We start from the raw sequence: 8358 nt of genomic DNA, 5'->3' as shown, positions 1-8358 counted from the left end.
GCTCAAGCACTAAGAGTTGTGGATAAGAAGGATTTTGCATTTTAATAACTGCTTGGGAACCGGGTAAACAAAGGGCCTGATCCTGCAGAGTGGCCTCAAGAGCTGCTCAGCGCCTTGCAGGATTGGGCCCAACATAGCCTTAGCATGACGTAGGCAGCGGTTATTTCCATACCTCCCCGATATGATCCATAGATTACGAGGCCAGATGGTGCTCATCTAGTCTGACCCCTGATTTAATCATCTACTTCGGTTGAAAAATTCATTCCTGGCTGGCTGAGTCAGTCCAGCCAAGGCTCTGAAAACACCAGCCTGGCTTGGTCTCTTCCTTTCCCGCTTTTCCATTAAAGGTACTTGGAGTGCGCGGTTAACGACACCGCCATCTCCACCCTACCACACACGTGTCATGCCCCTGTACCATTTGCAGCAGTGCCAACACGGTCCCATCAGAATGGGGATGCTTTGCACTGGGGCAGCTGCCCACCCAAGCTGCAGGGCAACAGAGGATCAGGCCCTTCCAACTAGGGGCTGCCTCGAACCAATCGCCTGGACTCCAACTCTGCTCCAGCATAGGGATGCTCAGAGCTGGATCCGAAATCGACAGCTCCAGCCTATGTCTAAGATGGACCCCCTCATATTTGTAATTAGTTGGCCTCTGGCTCCAACCCCTTCAAAATCAGTGCAAATTTTGCCTGAGGAGAGATGGACTTTATAAAAAAAGGGGGTGGGAAACCTGGGAGTCAAGATCTGACCCAGCAGGTGGGGATAAGAGCAGGGAGTCAGGCGCTTGCCTCAGGCCATTCTTTGAGCAGTCTGGGACTACGTTGCCATGTCATGTCCAGAGAGTGGTTCAGAGCGAGGCTTTCAGAGGTACAGAGGGCAGTGATGTTCCCAACTCCCATGGAAAGCCAATGGGAGTTGTGCACCTCGCTTCAACCGGTGCCTCTGGCATTCTCCCCCAGTCTCCTGGGTATTTCTTGCCAGTGCAATGAATCTCTACGGTGAGGCTGACCCTGGTCTGCATTTTCCATTGGCCCTCTGCCCTCGAGCTAGGCAGGATCCCTAGGCTTAGAACCAATGGGCAGGCTCCAGAACTTAGCTTAAGCTTCTCTCCTCTCCATGGGAGGGGTGCCGAATTGGTAGGTCCTGGGACTGACTTCCCTCCATCCACCCACTGAGCAGGCAGAGCATGGGGAACCAGCAATCACTGTGGCTCAACCAGAGGAGGACAGATCACCTCGGAGTGTGGGGTGATCGCCGGATCTGTTTGGCCCTGGGCTTCTCTGCTCATATGGCCAATAATGGCTTCCGTCAGTGTGAGGGACATGAGGGTGTGAACCCCTCTCAATGCAGAATGGACCTGAGACTCCAATTCATTCCACATAAATCACCAAATATCTATCAGACAGCAATAACTTTCCAGCACTGAGTTGGGCTGGGTTTGAACCAGTGAGCTCTCTCTGGGGGGGTTTCCGTAGGCCACTACTACTGCTCTGAGCAGTCCCCCAGGAATTCAGTGAATGATTATCCCATAATTAGCTCAAATGTCCAATGAGGGAGGGGGGAGAACCCTCCGCTCCTGTTTCAGCTTCCCCCCCCCCCCCCCTTCTTGCCACTCCAGTCACATTAAACCCACCTATCTGTTAGGAGAGGGTCGGGTCTCCTTGTTGCCTGATGGAAGCCAGCTGGTTCCGGCTGATGATGTGCGGGTGTGGTACCAACACACAGTACCTGTTGACCTGTATTGTCCCCAGCAAACAGCAGATCCGCGAATGATCTGCACTTTTCAGACTCTTCTCCTATTGTCAAATCGGAAGTTTACTATTTACAATACAGCAGGGTTTGTTTCTAATTAAAATGTTCCATTTGAAGATAGGCTACAGGCGAGAATAAAAGAGATGCTTAAGGGTGACGGGAACGAACACAAACCAGGATTAATCCTACCATTACATTCTTCTGAACGCTGCAGCCTTCCCTCTCTATCCCCCCCGAAACAGCTGCTCCGCAGTAGGTGCTGGGGAGTGGGGGGAGGCGCTGATCTAGGGGAGTGGCTCTTTAAGTAATAAGCCATCTTTCATTGTACCACATACGCATCAAACTGGAACGTGTTCCAGACTAGTCGCAGCACTGCAGTTATCAGCTGCAAGAAGTGCCACTTACATAGAAAAACGGATTTCCCAAGAGCCGTCGTATATTTGATCAAATATATTCCACATCAATGCACAAACGTGCGTGGGAGAGACGATATAAAACTGCCCCCATTTCTTACTGAAAATACGTGGCATGAATCTAGACCTGTTGAATCCAGTGGAACCACTGCAACCATGCGTCAAGGCAGACGACTAGACACCAAATGTGCTGTACAGAACTTTTATTTCTTTTACTTTTGAAATTCTCCCCCTCCCCGCATTCAAATTCGCCTTCTTCTATTTAGTGAGCATTAAACATGCCCAGTCTTCACGGATACTCAGTGCCTGTAACTCCCACTGAAATCTAAGATCAGGCCAGGGCAGGCCCATTGTTGTTCTACCAATTTTGGACGGAGATGAAATTAACACAAGTCTATAAGCATTTCCAAAGCCCCTGCTCACCAGAGCTGTCAACCACTGAACATTTTGGGATTGGAAATTGCCTACCTTCTCTACCAGCGTCATCAATCTCACCTACACAACTTCAATTTGTCCCCATTTCACATTACTCGTGCAGCCCAGCTAGTGCTGCTAACAGCAGCTGATCAAAGGAGGTTTTTTGTTTGATTTTGAAAAAAAAACCCAACCAAACAAACAAACAAAAAAAACCCAACCCTCTCATTCCACAGGTTTCTTTAAATGAAAAATTCCTTTATTCACAGATTTTTGTGAAAATTTGTTTTTAACCCCCATCCCTCTCCCCACCCCCTATTTCCAGTCTGCTACCGATGTCGGGGGAGGGGAAAACACATTATTTATGGGTTTGACACAAATCAAAGAGTGTGTTTGGCAGTTCTAGTGTAGAGCGTGGCTCTCTGCCCCTCTCCAGTGGTGGCTGGACCACACAGAGGTTAGTGTATCTGCTACAGCTTCCCAGCTACTTCAGTGGGAACCATTCAGCTAAAAGCTTGGATGAAGCATAGCCTTCTCAGGGCTGCAGAACAGCCTTCCGCTCTGATCCCGTGCTCGCCCTCAACACGTCTCTGCAATCCTCCTCCCCCCCCCGCAATCAAGAGGAGTAGCTGAGCCGGGAGCAGTGTATTCTGGGAGCCCATCAAGCTCTCTGAGGATGCAGCAGCCACTGCTGCCCTTGGCAAGTGGGACTAACCAATGGATCTGCAGACCAGTGCTCAGCACCTCTGGAAATCAGGCCCTCGAGGCCTCAAGCTGAAACTTTGGAAACGGAGGCACCCAAGATTAGTGAACAGTTTTGAAAACTGGGCATTTTCTTTTTACACTCCCAAGTGGAAGCTAATGAGACTCATCAGGTCTGGTTGCCAGGGCAAGTCTGCAAAACAGCCCTGCATCTCTGTGCAGGGGCTCAAAGCCTGGCATCTTCTACTGTCTTGGAAATTAAAGGAGAGTTTTGCATTCAGAGGGGCTGGATGGCTGGGGTGTTTCTTGGTGCAAAGGATCATAGATCTAACGGACAAAATAAAGTCTGAGGCTTACCAAGTAAGTTGCAAAAATTTAAGCTAGGTGACTAGCAGGGTGTGAGGCTCTTACTTGAACCAAAATTGCCTCTTACGTGTCCTGGAATGAAAACAGAATTTCCAGAATCTCTCTGGGCTGTTTATTTCACACCCTGAACGTCTGGCTTGGTGTGTGAAGTGTTCACCCCAGTGGACAGACCTGCCCTGACATGAACACACCACACCCACCCAGAGAACTCCTGGCAGAAGGGGACATAACCCTGCAGACAAACAAACAAGGGCAGGACGCAGCTGAAATTATGTTTGGAGTTACTTCTACATTAATGAGCTGGAGATCGTTCAACTCTCCAGAGCTTTTATTTGGAATCTGTGTCATTTCCCATGGGAGCGGCAGCTGGCATACAGTGGGGATGGCTGGGGAGCACAGTACGAGACACAGAAGCATGCTAACAGACTCAGGCTCATTAGTGATGTTCCCGGGAGACTCCAGCAGCTCCGAGCGTTCTTGGGCTGGGTTTGTTAAAATATATAAATAAATAAAAATCACTCATTTATTTCAACTAAGCCACTTTTTAAACTTCCAGGACAGAGCATCTGAGTCCAAGCAGAGGGGACGCTTTCATTTTTAGATAATAAGCTCTTTGGGGTAAGACTATCTTTTCATTATGTTTTTGTACAGCAGGCCGCGGATCCATGATTGGGGCCTCTAGCCACTACTGCAATACAGATAAACAATACATTATGTTACTCTTCTTAGTTAAGCACGGTTGATATGATCAGTCCCGTATGAGACACACAAAAAGACAGCTCCACCCCCAGACTAGGAGATGTGATGCACTGGATGGCCCAGGAGGGACATATCAGGGTACACTGAGTCTGGGTGTGGATGGGGTTCTAAGTTTCCAGTCTGAGACACTATCTAGCTGATGACACCGCACTGAAAGTGACAGCAACAACTTACGCATTTTCACATTTGCAATCAGGAGGCGCACTGCTCTTTCTTGGCCCTCCCAGCAAACTTTTGGCCGAAGGCAGCATTAGACTAATTAGCAGTAATTAATTTCAGATTTCAGAGTGCCTTCTTATACAACGACCCCTCGCTTTTTAAACTGCAGAGGGAAAGCAGCTATTTTTCAAAGAAAGAGTTGACGGGCCCTGGAACATGAAGTCTTTGTCTTCTTTCAGATTCAAAAGAAAGTGATCAGAGTGCAAATTGGACAGCAGTGTTTCTTCCCAGCTACTTAATGCTGCTTTGTTTCCAAAGCTATTTCTACCAAGTGAATCGGCTACACAAAAGAAGTGGACTGAAGACTAGCGTAGCCAAGAATTTAACAGGACGAAGGAAACAAAATGCACACTGAGATCTTTGTTCTGCTAAAGGACAGCAACCAAAACAGCACAGTGCAGGGAGTTTGTCACGGACTGGGCATTTCCCCTTTGATTGTACTGCTGGGTCCATACAGCCCAGGGTGTAAGGGCCATGCACGCTCCGTGCTTTAAGGAGCCTTAGCTCTATCACGTTGCCACAATTGCAGACATTTAAAGGTACATCATAAATCCCCGGCTACATACATGGAAAAGCTTTAATCGTGGGGACAAGAAACAATCCTGCTAATGGCATGTAGGTTTAATTTAGGCTGAGATTGCAGACGGGGTGCTCTGAGCTGGCAGGGGTCAGATGGCAAACCAAAAACAGGCCCCTGTTTGTGTTGGCTCCAGCTCTGTGCCCAACCTCTCAAACCCCTCCGTCTGAACAGAAATGAGCACTGTTCTCCCACCGCCCATTGGTGGGCTGGCAGTAGGACACATTTCACGCTCGCTCCACTTTAACTGGACCTGTTCAGCCAGCAGAAATGAGACAATGCCCTTCCATGTTTAAGACAGGCTTTTTAGAATCAATGCACCCTATAAAAAGATGATTAAAAAACCCAGCAAGAGGATTTTGCAGGTGAGCTGCTGCCATGGCGAATGCGGAACGGAGTCAGAGTCAGAGCCCTGGATCTCCTCATATCCCAACTTCTGGACTCCGGCGGTTCCGCCCATCTCCTTCACTCCCATGCCTGTCACTGGGACTTTTGCAGATACCAACACCTGCCCCGTGTTTCAGCAGCTAACCTACACATCTCCAGCTTAGAGCTCACACTGTTTCGCCAGAGGAAAGATAACCAGCACAGAGCCGAGCGGCAGATGATCAGGCTTCTGTACCAGGCTTGGCTACAAACGTCCTGGGTCACTTTGTGCAAATCCCTTAACCTCTTTGTGCCTCAATTTCCCCTTCTGTAATCTGTGGCCAATGGCACTAACCAGCCTCATCCTGGGGAGGTTGCGAAGAATGAGCAAAGTGCTTTGAGATCCTGGGACTAAATGGAGCCATTAGAAGCCAGGGATTTGCCACCATACACATCTGGATAGCATGGTAGATGTAAATACAAGAGAGGCCTGTCTCAAGCCACCTGATGAGAACTGGTTGGTTGATGGAGACGATCTCCGGCAATAGGGCAGAGCAGAGCAGGACATTTGGAGATGCTATTTGGTAACACTAGTGTAATGGTCCAATACACAATGGTTTATAGTAACAATTCCGCAATGTCTGGGGCGATTGATGCAGGGGGTTTTGCAATAAGAGCGGAGACGGGAGGAAAGCTAAGAAGAGCGGTCTCTAGAGGAACTGCTATACGGGGACGTGCTAAACAGCCATTTTACCCTCAATGAGCTTGGAACGAAGTTTAAGCCAGCATGTGACAATGAAGGGGCGTTAACAATGGAATGTCATCATCAGGCTAGAGCATGAGGCCCCAGCCAAACTCAGGGCCCCATTGTGCTGGGCACTGTACACACACAGCCAGAGACTGTCCCTGCCCTGAAGAGCTGACGGTCTAAACAAAGGGAGGGGAAACTGAGGCACAAAGGGGGGATGTGACTTGCCCTAGATCACCCAGCAGGCCAGTGGCAGAGCTGGGAATAGGGCCCACATCTCCCAGTACAGTGCTTGTCCATGCTGCATCTCCTAAACGAGCATCGTCAGAGAGAATAAAGCACATCAGTAACGTTCTATGTTCATAGCAGCAGAGTGTGGGGCAGCTACAGCCTGAAGAAATAGGAGACATGCTCCTCTGAGCGCTCACAACCCTGCTGCATCCCAGGAGCAGAACAGCTCCAGGCTTGAGGACAGGTGTCCACTTTTAAAATTACCGGGTTACTAGCAAGCGTTAACAGATAACGTGACATTTCAGAGGGCTGGATGACACTGGGTATGTTAATGGCTGAAGGCTACTGCAGGATTTCAGCACTTTTAGGGGCCTTGCCAACAGTGTGTGGCCAGCAATGGCTTAGCATTCAGACATGCCAGTTCTCATTCATCTGAGGGGAGGGATATTTAGCCTTTAAATTAACTGAACCCTGCCCAACACTTCAGCTTTGGGGGTCCGGGGTGGAGAGTGGGTCAGCAAACTCTCTCAGAGCACGGTGGATGGGTAAGAGGAAACCTGCAGCTTTTGGGGCCTGATCTAAAACCCATTGAAGTCATCAGACAGCATTCCCTTGCTATCAAAAGGCTTTGTTTAGTATGGCCCTGATCAAAATCCACTTTCTTGCTGTATGGTACAATGTATTCATTTCTGGTCAGGAGAACAACACTGGCCTCCAAGGGCCAATTAGTGGGAGAACAGGGAATGGAGAGCCAGGTCTCCTGGGTTCTATTCCCAGATCTGCCACTGACAGGCTATAGCCACGTCTACACTTGGCCAGTATGGCTTTACCAACGGACGGTACCAGCAGAGTACTCCTGATGTGGATGCAGCATATACAATAAAGCCTTGCTTTTGCTAGTGCAGCTTTCTCCTGCCCCAAAAGGGAAACAAGCTCTACTGGCAGAAGTGCACGAGTCTTGTCAGTGTAACTGTGTCTACACAGTTAGGGGCTTTGGCCAGCACAGCTATGTCAGTCAGCAATGAGGTCTTTTCACTGCCAGATGCACATAGCTACTCCAGCAGATGTCTGCAGTGTAGAGCTGGCTTCTGTGACCTCACAGAATTCACTTGACCTCTCTGTGACTAAGGTCAGGCCTATACTAGGAACTCCTGCTGGGGTAGCACTGTTGGTTTGGGATGTGATTTTTTGTGACATTTGTGTATCAGCAAAAGCCCTAACGTAGACGCGGTTAGACGCTCTTGCCGGTATAGCTTATTTTGCTTCTCAAATGGATAACAGCTATCGTGGCAAAAGCTGCATCTCCAAAGCTTTTCTAGTGTACATCTGGCCTGCGGTTGCTAATCTGTTCAGTGGGTTTTCTTCCCTCACTGGGGTTTTGAGAGGTTTGAACCACTGAAATTTTTGTAAGATATTTTGCGATAAAGGGGTGCTCCAGAAGTGTTATTACTTAACAATCCACTTACATGGAGTACCCACCACATTGCCTCATGCCATTAATGAAGGCCTTCAGGATCACTCCTCCCCAGCAGTATGTCACATCAGCTGGGATGGATGGAGCAGCTTTTGTGCTTTATGGTTAGTTTTCATCAGCGAGAACTATGGCATTAATCTAGAAGTAGGCTAAAAAAAATAGATGATTGGCCCCCAAACCAAAATCCTGGATCCAAACACTTGCATATTTTAGATCCTGATATTAATCCAGATCTGGACTTTGCAGATGGCCCCCTTTCTCAATACCTGATTGAGCCAAAAACCCGCTTCTAAACCTCTCTGGACTTAGGGGCAGTTTGGATCTGGATCTAGATCTA

This window comes from Chelonia mydas, chromosome 15, assembly GCF_015237465.2.
Source record: "Chelonia mydas isolate rCheMyd1 chromosome 15, rCheMyd1.pri.v2, whole genome shotgun sequence".
NCBI lineage: Eukaryota > Metazoa > Chordata > Testudines > Cheloniidae > Chelonia > Chelonia mydas.
Note: the sequence above shows the minus strand (reverse complement) of the source record.